Here is a 13,075-nt window from a genome sequence, read left to right as displayed (position 1 = left end):
ATCAGTGTATTGTTTACTGTGAATGTGTGAACAAGATGACATTCACAGCACTCTGAAGTAAACACTTTAGCCTACAACATGCTGGTCTCCAAAGTCTTGTGAACCAATGTTCTGTTTGTGTTTTATGGTCTTATTTCAGTGAGTAAAAAATTGTAGTTTTTCACTAACCATGCATAACCACTTTTTTCTCAAAAACACAATCATGTATAAACTTGCTGCTCACATATTATTGTAGCCAATTTTGTGCTGATTACAGTGTTATTAGACTTTAGACATTAATATGTTTAAAAAACACTGAAAAAAGCACAAATGTCAGGACATATCAAAATTTGTCCAGGCCCCAAAAGCCCCCTCAGACCCCAGAGGGTTAAACAGGATCATTTAATCTGCCTACACGTCCTCACCATTGGGACCTGTAACACTTGTATCTGAGATCTTGTCCTTTTGGTCATGACCCAGAGCTCATGACCAAAGGTGAGAGTCGAAACGTAGATTTACTTGTAAATAGAGAACCCTTGAGCATACTGAAGAGGGTGTGAGGATTTTACAACAGAGCAAATGGTCACTGACTTAAACCAATGTGGGAGTTGAATGTTTGCTTGACCCTTTCATGGTATGTGGTTCTGTCTGTTTATTGGTTTAGTGTTTTGGGGTAGAAGGTTGTAAATGACTGTCAACAATTTGTTTCTTTGATAGTAAGAAGACTGAAGATAGTACCTGAACAAACATGTGGAGTCTGTTCAAGACTAGTCCACCCCTTTCGTGTCAAACTGTATATAAACTGGTCTTGTAACACAGACGGCAGAGGACCTCTGCAAGGACGTCCTCTCCGGGCCCGTGATTAAACCTGAGATGATTCATCACACTTGTGGTTGTTTTCTGAGAATTAGCAACTCTCAAACTTAAAGAAATTTCTACCACAAGGGTATGGAGCTGGTCCAGTGTTCCACGACCAGGATGAAAACCACATTGTTCCTCCTGGATCTGAGGTTCTACCCTTGGCTGGATCCTTCTCTTCAGCACCCTGGCATAGACCTTCCCAGGGATGCTGAGGAGTGTGATCCCTCTATAGCTGGAACACATCCTCCGGTCCTCCTTCTTAAAAAGAGGGACCACAACCCCGGTCTGCCAATCCAGGGGTACTGTCCCCAGTCGCCACACGATGTTGCAGAGGCATGTCAGCTATGACAGCCCAACAACATCCAGAGACTTGAGATACTCAGGGCATATCTCATCCACCCCCGGTGCCTTGCCACCAAGGAGCTGCCAAACTACCTCAGTGACTTCAGCTTGGGTGATGGGCGGATCAGCCTCTGACTCCCCAGCCTCTACTACCTCTATGGAAGGTACATTGGTGGGGTTGAGAAGATCCTCAAAGTATTCCTTCCACCATCCAACAATATCCCAAGTCGAGGGCAACAGCTCCCGGCCTCCATGTAAACAGTGTTGGCAGAGCACTGGTTCCCCCTCCTGAGGTGCCAGATGGTTTGCCAAAATTTCTTCAGAGCCTCACTGAACTTCTCCTATACCCGAGTTTTTTGGCCACCTCCTCAGGAGTCCCACAAGCCAGCCAGACTCGGTAGAACTCACTTTTCAGCTTGATGGCCTCCGGTGTCCACCAGTTCTCCAGTTTGGAGATTGTCACCACAACAGGCACCAGAAACCTTACAACCACAGCTCCCAGCCGCTGTGTCGACAATGAAGGTGGAGAACATTGTCCATTCGGACACAATGTCCCCAGCCTCCTTCAGGATCTGGTTGAAGCTTTCTCAGAGTTGAATACCTCTCTGACAGAGTGTTTGGCCAAACATTCCCCAACAACCCTCACATTACATTTAGGTCTGCCAAGTCTGGCCGCTTCCTCCTCCAGTGGATCCAGCTCACCATCAGGGGATGATCAGTTGACAGCTCTGACCCTCTCTTCACCCGAGTGTCCAAGACATACGGCCAAAGGTCCTAGGGTGTCCTGGTGCCATGTGCACTGGTGGACATCCTTATGCTTGAACATGGTGTTCATTATGGTGAAGCTGTGACTAGCACAGAAGTCCAACAACAGAACACAGCTCGGGTTCAAAGTGTTGGGTATCCCTAATGGTGAGAGGGTGGTGATTGGGGCAGACTTCAACTGACATGTTGGTGAGGGAAACAGAGGTGAGGAGGAAGTGATGGGTAAGTTTGGTATGTAGGACAGGAATGCAGAAGGAGAGATGGTGGTAGACTTCACAAAAAGGATGGAAATGGCTGCAGTGAACACATTTTTCCAGAAAAGGGAGGAGCATAGGGTGACATAGAGTGGACCCAAGAGTTGAGGCATGAGCACACAAGTTGATTACATCTTGTGCAGACATTTCAACCTGAAAGAGATCAGTGACTGCAAAGTAGTGGTTGGGGAGAGTGTAGCCAGACAGCATAGGATGGTGGTGTGTATAATGTAATCAAAGTGTAAGTCTTAATAAAACCGTCTGACCTAAAGGATCAGCTTCCCCATAATGCAGCCAAACATATTTCCCTCTTGCTGAGGTTTTCATCTATGTCTGCAAACCACTACCACAGAGTTAAATGGAATTTAATTGTTGGCATTTTTATATTCTATAACCAAATCAATGTCACATTGCAACTATTCCAAAACAAACACCAGGTGTTTAGTTGCCAATAACAAAAAGTTGGACATGCTGTTGTTTTTATGATTTGGGTGATTTGGATCAACCAGGAGACAGACAGCTCAGATAGCAGCTTTATATACAGCAGTTCTCCCTAACGCCTGGAAAAACACTTTAATGTCCAAAATTAGCTGTATCTGTGTATGTGTGTCTCTGTTGTATCTGTAAGCACATACAACAGCAATGTCTTGTCTTGTCTTGACTGCTTAGGCTTATGAGTTACATCTCTGATTGATGACAACTTAAGGTTTGTGTTTGACCATGAATTTAAATCTCATTGCAGGTCAGTTTATCATTTCTCTTTTAGTTTCCTTATTACCAAATAGTTTTGTAGCATAACTGTGGCTTATTTTTCTAAGCAGAATTTAATTTATTTCATTTGAAAATCCAAACCTGAAAGGTGCCTCTAGATAAATGGTTTTTGTACCTGATTCAACAACCCTTTTGAGCTTGCAAAAACTGGGATCAAGGCTGTGTGGCCTTTCTAAATAGACAGAAGGAAAGGGTTTTATTCAGTAGGATTGACTCTGGAAGTGTGAAAGTGATTCAAGATTATGCTGATGTAAGGGCCACAGCCATGGACATGAACTGACAATACTGAGCACTGATGGTGTGGAGGCCAGATGAAAAGCTCTTAGTTTCTTAATAAAGTTAAGAATTTTTCAATAACACAACATTTCCATGCCACCATGTCAGCAACCGCTCACTAATGTGAGGATCAGAGTGATGGAAATCTTTGCTGGAAACATTTATTGAGCTATTTACTGTAGATGTGACATCAGCTCTTCACTACCTACTGCTGTGCCTTATTCTGATGTTTGGACACACACAAAAACTTTTAATAGACTGAGATTTTATTGAGATCTGATGTATTTGACTTTATGATTTCTCAAGAATCAAATGCATGCATTTCTTTCAGTTTAATGCATTTATTGCTCAATATATTAAAGATCCATTCTGTAAAATCTCAACCTTCCCCAATGATTCAGATAGAATGGAAAATTTATTTTGAGAAAGTAAAATAATTGCGGTTTAGTGGAAAAGTATTTCAGACAAAAAAATTCCCTCTGCCAATTTTGGGGGTTCCATACAAACCAGAGTTACATTCATGAGGCGAACATGTACATGATTTGAAATTATTGAGTTGTGGAAACTACACAGAAATAAAGCTGATGAGTCACACAGGTTATGGGAAAGAGTAGTGGAGGCTAGGCTGAGGTCAGAAGTGAGCATTTGTGAGCAGCAGTATGGTTTCATGCCAAGAAAGAGAACCACAGATGCAATATTTGCTTTGAGAATGCTGATGAAGAAGTACAGAGAAGGCCAGAAGGTGATGTTTGCAGATGACATTGTTATCTGTAGTGACAGCAGGGAGCAGGTGGAGGAAAATCTAGAGAGGTGGAGGTTTGCTCTGGAAAGGAGAATGAAGGTTAGCTGCAGTAAAACAGAGTACATGGGTGTAAATGAGAGGGACTCAAGTAAGAACGGTGAGGTTACAGGGAGTAGAGGTGAAGAAGGTCGAGGATATTAAGTACCTAGGGTCAACAGTCCAGAGCAATGGAGAGTGTGGAAAAGAAGTGAAGGGACGTGTGCAAGCAGGTTGGACCGGGTGGAGGAAAGTGTCAGGTGTGATGTGTGACAGAAGAGTGTCAACAAGAATGAAAGGAAAGGTGTAAAAGACAGTGGTGAAACCAGCTGGAACATTGCAACATTGCACTGAGAAAAAGACAGAAGGCAAAGCTGGAGGTAGCAGAGCTGAAGATGTTGAGGTTCTCTCTGGGAATAACGAGGATGGATAGGATCAAGCCAGGGAAGCCAGATTGAGATGGTTTGGACATGTTCAGAGAAGGGACAGTGAATACATTGGTAAAAGGATGCTGAGGTTAGAGCTGCCAGGAAGGAGGCCTAGAGGAAGACCAAAGAGGAGATTCTTGGATGTAGTGAAGGAGGATATGAGGATTGTTGGTGTGGGTGTGGAGGATAGAGAGGATAGGGTTGAATGAAGGCGGATGATTCACTCTGGCAACCCCTGAAGGGAGCAGCTGAAAAGCAAAGAGGAAAAAAAGATAACAATTTAGACAGGTCTACCCCAGGCCACAAATCTTCCCATATTATGCAGAAAACTTGTAAAGATATAGGCCTAATAGATATTTGGACGGAATTACATCCGAAAGACAGAAATTATACATTTTATTCCCATCCTCATCCCCACTTCGATGTTAACGTATTTTTCAATTACTGGATGTTTAATACTTCACATTTGAATAATGAGGGTTTTTGTTCTTTTCATAGACAGAAAATAGTCCATTATTGGCAGGACAACCAAATTCAAGTCAGTTCAATTGAGTTTTATTTGTATAGCGCCAAATTACAATTCAATCATCTCAAGGCACTTTACTAAAACCCAATAAATCCCTTATGAGCAAGCACTTGGCAACAGTGGAGAGGAAGAACTCTCTTCAATGGAAAAAAGCTCCAGCAGAACCAGGCTCAGTTTGGGTGGCCATTGCCTCGACCGATTGGGGTGAGTGGATAGAGGAGAGAAAAAAGAACAGCAACAATAAACAACAAATACACACTGCAGGTTGGTGGGACCAGTAACTGCACATCAGCGATATACAGCTCCAGGACCAGGGACACCTGCAGAAGGTACAGAGAGAGAACAGAGAGAGAGGGAGAGAGCACAAGGTTAGTGACATTCAATGGTGGAATATACATGTGAGGTGGGAGGAGTAGTGGGAGGAGGAATAAATGATGAATTGGGCCAGAGTGTAACTCCTGAACCATCAGGGTTCCACCTACAACAGGACTCGTGTAGTGATAGCGCGTGCCGTTCTCCTACACGTTTTGCTGAAGCAATCGCCAAAAGAAATGCCGTCTTCATCGACAGCCACTTAACCCTCTGGGGTCTGAGGGGGTTTTTGGGGCCTGGACAAATTTTGACATGTGCTGACATTTGTGCTTTTTTCAGTGTTTTTTAAACATATTAATGTCTAAAGTCTAATAACACTGTAATCAGCACAAAATTGGCTACAATAATATGTGAGCAGCAAGTTTATACATTATTAGTTTAGTTTATCATTAGTTTATACACCAGCTCCATACCCTTGTGGTAGAAATTTCTTTAAGTTTGAGAGATGTGTTCCAGCTATAGAGGGATCACACTCCTCAGCATCCCTGGGAAGGTCTATGCCAGGGTGCTGAAGAGAAGGATCCAGCCAAGGGTAGAACCTCAGATCCAGGAGGAACAATGTGGTTTTCATCCTGGTCGTGGAACACTGGACCAGCTCCATACCCTTGTGGTAGAAATTTCTTTACGTTTGAGAGTTGCTAATTCTCAGAAAACAACCACAAGTGTGATGAATCATCTCAGGTTTAATCACGGGCCCGGAGAGGACGTCCTTGCAGAAGTCCTCTGCCGTCTGTGTTACAAGACCAGTATATATACTGTTTGACACGAAAGGGGTGGACTAGTCTTGAACAGACTCCACATGATTGTTCAGGTACTATCTTCAGTCTTCTTACTATCAAAGAAACAAATTGTTGACAGTCATTTACAACCTTCTACCCCAAAACACTAAACCAATAAACAGACAGAACCACATACCATGAAAAGGTCAAACAAACATTCAACTCCCACATTGGTTTAAGTCAGTGACCATTTGGTCTGTTGTAAAATCCTCACACCCTCTTCAGTATGCTCAAGGGTTCTCTATTTACAAGTAAATCTACGTTTCGACTCTCACCTTTGGTCATGAGCTCTGGGTCATGACCAAAAGGACAAGATCTCAGATACAAGTGTTACAGGTCCCAATGGTGAGGATGTTTAGGCAGATTAAATGATCCTGTTTAACCCTCTGGGGTCTGAGGGGGCTTTTGGGGCCTGGACAAATTTTGATATGTCCTGACATTTGTGCTTTTTTCAGTGTTTTTTAAACATATTAATGTCTAAAGTCTAATAACACTGTAATCAGCACAAAATTGGCTACAATAATATGTGAGCAGCAAGTTTATACATGATTGTGTTTTTGAGAAAAAAGTGGTTATGCATGGTTAGTGAAAAACTACAGTTTTTTACTCACTGAAATAAGACCATAAAACACAAACAGAACATTGGTTCACAAGACTTTGGAGACCAGCATGTTGTAGGCTAAAGTGTTTACTTCAGAGTGCTGTGAATGTCATCTTGTTCACACATTCACAGTAAACAATACACTGATTTAAATTTTCTAAGACACTTTTTGTCCAGAAAGGCCATATGCAAGAGGGTGTGTCTGAGGATGAATAGTCGTGATTTACCTGAGAACACAAAAGACGCACTGAACGACCAGACAAAGGCGCGCATAATGAGCCTTTCAGTCAATGTAGATGGGACGGATTAGTGCAGAACAATACAATACAATGAGGAGCCTAACGATCCTCATTTGAGTTAAAATCAGTGTTTTTACTCTGAGGACAAGCTAAACTATTTGTCTCTGTGTGGAATATAAGGAGCGCCGCTTCACGTGCGTAACGCGCCATCATCCAAACGCGCCGAAAAAGTGAGTAAATTCTATGATGAAGTTTGATATTTTGTGTCATTTCTCGGGGGTGTGCACATATTTACCTGGTTCACCTGAGATTATTTACATGTGAACAGTGGACAGTGTACAAGGCGGGACCGCATTACCTGTAATGAGGTGAGACAGGGAAAAACTGACTTCTCCTTATGTTCATACGGATTAAATCAAAAGTGATGATTTGTTTTTGACTTGAATTGTTTCACTCAAAAGAAAACATTTCAAGCTTTCTAGCCATATAATTCTTATTTTTATGAGCCAAGTATTCGCTGAGATTCTGGTTGTTTTATTTACGCGTCTGTGAAGAGAAATGGCAGAGACAGAAAAGTCCGAGAGCGCACCCTGTCGGCTTTCTTTATTTAAAAAAAGCACAACGTTTTGTTTTTATTATGATGGTATACCACTAAAACTAGACCCTTTACAGATTTGAATGATATACTTCTTTTATCTGTACGATCAGAATTGACGGAGTAATTTAAGTTTGTTTCGGCCTTATCAGAAAAAGATGCGTCAAAACGCGCCGGCGCGTGTGTCGACCCCAGAGGGTTAAGGTCTATGTCTGCCAAGGGCTCAAATGGGGGGTCCCGCAGGGTATTAAGCACCAAGAGAGAGAGAGAGATCCCCTGTTGGTGCTATGGGGCGCCTAAGTGGGTGCAGTCGTCGGGCACCTTGCAAGACTACGGCCAATGGTACCACCGTCCACTTCATCATGCCAACAGGAAATTGCAGCGACATAGATTTTCAGAGTAGATGGAGAACGTCCCTGATTAAGGAGTTCCTGTAAAAACGCTAGGATGGATGAGACCGGGCAGCGTACAGAATCCAGTCCCTTGCCCCGACACCACCTATCAAAAAGCTTCCACTTGTTGTTATAGAAGAGACGTGTGGATGGTTCTCGTGCATTACCCGTATGACCTTCTTCCCCAGGTTACTCTGAAAAGGAAGTGCTGGGCATGGAAGTGGCCAAACCCAGAGCTGGAGGCGATCGGGGTTGGAATGTAGTACCCGACCCCCCAGCTGGGTTCGGAGATCTCTCCTGAAGGGGAGGCACTTTGACAAGCCGCAGCAGGGGAAACCAAGTCCTCCCTGGCCAGAAGGGAGTCACCAAGATCAGTCTGTGTCCCTTCTGAAGGACCTCAGGAGTGTCGGGAAAATTAGTGACAGCGGTGGGAAGGCATAAAGGAGAACCTTGGGCCAGTCGTGCGCTAGTGCGTTCTGGCCCAGGGGGCTGCAGCTGTCTGTCAGGGAAAACCAGAGAGGGCAGTGTGCTGTCTCTTTTGAGGCAAAGATGTCCACTTCTGCTCTGCCGTAAACTTCCCAAATGTCCACCACTTCTGGGTGGAGTTTCCATTGCCTCGGTAGCGGTGTCTGACAGGACAGGAAATCCGCTACCTGGTTCTGTGCCCCTGGAATATGAACTGCTCTCAGACTGAGAAAGTGAGAAGCTGCCCAAGTTAGCAGCTCTTGAGTCCATAGCATCAGCTTCATCGATCTGGTCCCGACGAGGTGGTTGATATGATAGAGGTGTTGTCGGACCGCAGCAAGATATGCCTGCCTCGCAGATCTAGGAGAAAGTGCTGTAGGGCCAACCGCACAGCAATCAATTCCAGTACATTGATGTTTTGTTTTTTGCTGTGGGGACCACGTACCCTGTGCTATTCGCCCCTGCCATGTTGCTCCCCAGCCCGTGGGCGATGCATCTGTATATACAAGCTCCCTCCGAGAAGGAAGAGCACCTAGGGGAACCCCTTTCGTAATGTATGTTATGTCTCTCCACTGCGACAGGGATGTGAGACACTGAGATGACACTCGCAGCATTCTGCGTCTGTGCACTTATCTTGTGGGGTCTAGGTGCAGGCCGTTCAGCCTCCTTTGGATGGGACACAGCGAAAGCAGCCCGAGAGGCACTACGCTGGCAGCACTACTCTGGCAACATCCTGTCATGTTGGAATGCAGAGAGCATTTCCAGAATATTGCTGATGCGTTGTGGTGAGGGTCAAGAGGCCATAGTGACGGTGTTCAGAGCAATTCCGATAAAGGTCGCTTCCTGCAAGGGAATCAGGTTGCTCTTGTCGAGGTTCACCTGTAGGTCTAAACGGCCTATATGTTCGAGTACCGTCTGTGTGTCCCGAAGGGCCTGGTCGCGGGTCAGTGCACAAATCAGCCAGTCATCCAGGTAACGGAGAATTTTTAAGGCTTGTGTCTGCAGGGGAGACAGGGCTGCTGCCACACACCTGGTGAAAACCCTTGGGGACAGAGACAGTCCGAACGGAAGGACCCTGAATTGGAAGTGTCTCCCGTGAAAAGCAAAACGGAGGAATTGCCAATGATAAGGTGCAATTGGCACATGAAAGTGGGCATCCTTCAGGTCGATGGAAGTGAACCAGTTGCCTGGGGAAATCGCCTGCAGCACCTCCTTGGTGCTCAACATGTGCAAAGAAATCACCTTTAAAAACAGATTCAGACCTCTCAGGTGTAAAATCGCCTGTCTTCGTTGGTACAAGAAAATATATTGAATAAAAGCCTTCTGGCTCTGTCAGGGGTCCACAGGCACTATAGCACCCTTGGCCAGCAGGGTAGAAATTTCCTGACTCAGTGCCCGAGCCTTTGCCGGATCGTGGATGATAGTCATCCTGACCCGGCCAGAAATGGGGGGCCGGCACAGAATTGTAAGTGGTATCCCTGAGACACGGTGGACAGCACCCAGGCATCTGGGGTGTGAATGGCCCAGTAACTGAGTTGTTCCGGGGTAAAATAACCGACTACCGGCCCGACCGTATCAGTTCTGGGCCTGCTGGCCCTTTGAGGGCCTGGGGGGACGCCGAGCAGGTGGTACTGCCCGAGGATCAGCGAGGTTGGAGCACGGACCTGGTTTCGTTGGCTATGGGCTGGTCTGACCACCGGTCACTGAGGGAACCTACAAAAGGGGTCAGCCTGAACGGAGTATCCCCGGTGAGTAGTCGTGACCACACTATTGCCAGTATGCATTGCGGTCGTGGGCAATTGGCATTAGTCCTCAGAGCCTCATCTGGGGCCACAATCAGAGAGGCTATAGCCGGTTCAACTGCCGGCATATGGCCCGATCCAAATTTTGGAGCGTCCTGCATTGACGCCAAAGTCTGTCCATCTGATGTAGATCGTGAAAATGCCTTAGTGTCCAGCAAATGCAGGACACGGCATCCTGCCACCTAACGAAGGCACTGAAAGTAGCTGATGATTGTGCCTGTGGAATGTCCAGCTGCAAGTGGGCAAGAGCCGAAGGGATGGCCGAAGCCACAGATTCATGCCCGCTGCCCTGAGAGCTGGTAGAGGCATGGGAGCCCGATTCTGAAGTCCTAGAGTTCATATCTACTGGAACGTGAAAATACGTATTAGATGCCGCCAATGAGATGGTGTCTTCTTTACAGACAGTGGTCCCATGGTCACCAGCCATCTGAATATTCTGGAGGAGGGCTCTCTCTGGGCCAACTCCGTAGTGAGATGATCCACGCAAGCAGACAATTTCCCAGAGCTCTCCTTCCTCGGTTGCTTAGTTGGAACTGATGCCCCCGCTGTAGCGGTACACTTTAAACCCGCAGTCTGGCCTGCTGGCAACTGGCTCAACTGCCCCTCTGCCAACCAGTCAGTAGGCTGTTCAAATGCAGCCAAGCGGGCTGCCCGTATGGACCGGGGCAAAATACTGCAGTTGGTACATGCGTTCTCAGAGAGGGCTTCCCTGAGATGGTCCACTCCAAGACAGGAGGGACACAAATCATGCCCATCCTCAGGTTGGAGGGGCTGAAAACAGGTCCTACAGCACAGGGATTCAAGCATTGTGCAACAATGAAATATTTATTAAGTTGGAGTGAGTTAAGGAAACACTGTTTTAGAGAGTCGGGTCGAGCAGGACCAACGAAGCCAGCCTGTAACACTACTTCACGCTTCCGAAATCAGGTCGAGCCGAAAAATGCCACTGATGATTCGGAAACAATCGGTAATAATAATTAGAAAGTTAAATTAAGGTGAACAGTGAAACGTCACTGTCGATACCACAGATAAACAATGCAGAGCCCGGCAATGCACATAAACTAACTTAGGCAAGCTGTACATGGCTGCACAAAACAACAAAAAACCACAGATTGGGAGAGGGGATGAAAACAACCGTCACCAACTGGGAAGAACACTCAATATAATTGACGGAGCAGTACACGCTACGGCCAATGTATAAATACAAACAGAAAATGACTTACCAGCTCCGGGTATATTATAATATTAATTTTAGCTTGCGCAGCCCCTGGAGGGCGAGATCCACCCGCAGCTCCGACTGTAATACAGTCACGAGGCTACTAGTGACAAGCAAATGCAAGTAAGTAGTGGCATGTAATGACAACCATACATGCACTCAGCAAACCTGCGTGCGAGAAGAACAAAAGGGACTGAGCCTCTGGTGTCACGTGATCTTATAGATTCACCAGATCACCGGGGCATCACCGAAAGGTCACAGGTGACTTTGTTTTTATTAATACTCGGCCTGCACATGTACAAGGATGATCATCCAGTGCTTCAAGCACTGCCTTTGGCAGTGAGTAGGGATGAAATAGAGCACCTCTTCGTTGCCCGGAAGATCAGAGAGGGGTCTATAGATGCTCTCGTGGCCTGGCGATGTTAATAGGATGCTGGGAACTCTGCTGGCTGAGTTGCTGCTGAGTGTTTACTGCTGATTCAGAAAATACACAAAAGCTTTGCTAGCTGACTTTGTTACTGGTAAGTTGAAAACAAAACAAAACAAAACAAAAGAAAAAGAAACTATTTTAAAAGTGGCTTGCAAAGTTACCAGAAGCGAAGAAAAAAGGAAAAAACAAAACAGAACAGAACAAAGAACTTAGAACAAAGGCTTGTCTCCCTTTCTATAGGCTCTCAGTCTGGAGATGGGGGATACAACAGAAACTGTTTCTGAAAAGAGGGAAAAATTAATCCTTTGTTCAAAATTACAGTGTGGAGTGTCTAATTAAACATCGTGATCACTTCACTGCCACTTTTCAGTGACACTTTCTATTACACGTCTAAGTTAACAACAATGGTTAGTTAGAATTAAGCACATGTTCATAACAGAGGTTTCATCATCATAAATTGATTTACTAACAGTTACAAATTAAGCACCTGGTGACCATTGATTATTTAGCTACTTATGAACTAAATGGCACAAACATTATAATCCAGAAATGAGTGATTACAATATATTGATTTTCTTTGATGAATACAAATTATACATCTGTTTGTGTGTGGGGTCGTGATGGTTGCATCAGTCCTTAAAGTTACATCCTGTTATAGAGCAGCAGAGTTTTATATCCGGTCTCTGAGGTTTTTGAGGTGCACAGGTCAGGATGACCAGTCCATGGGATTTTCCTGAAACAGTGCAACTATGTTTGCTCATTGGTCGTATTGGTCGTATAAAGTAGAGTATTCTGTTTAGTGTTAGCTAGAGTTCGCTGATAAGATAATCCTGTGCACCTCTGACCTTTAAAGACTTGGTCACGTGACATGATCATATGACCAATTCTACCTCTGTTACAATACTATGTCAGCATAGCTTAACTGCACACTGTGGCTCATTGCAAATGACCTAGGCCACAATGAAAAAACCCTATAATTCAATTATTTGTATAGCGCCAAATCACAATACAAATCATCTCAAGGCACTTTACAAAAACTAAAACTAAAAACCCAACAATTCCCTTATGAGCAAGCACTTGGCGACAGTGGAGAGGAAAAAAACTCCCTTTAACGGAAGAAAAAAACCTCCAGCAGAACCGGGCTCAGTTTGGGCGGCCATCTGCCTCGACCGGTTGGGGTGAGTGGATAGAGCAGAGAGAAAAG

The sequence above is a fragment of the Mastacembelus armatus genome, chromosome 11 (genome assembly GCF_900324485.2).
Source record: "Mastacembelus armatus chromosome 11, fMasArm1.2, whole genome shotgun sequence".
NCBI classification, from domain to species: Eukaryota; Metazoa; Chordata; class Actinopteri; order Synbranchiformes; family Mastacembelidae; genus Mastacembelus; species Mastacembelus armatus.
Note: the sequence above shows the minus strand (reverse complement) of the source record.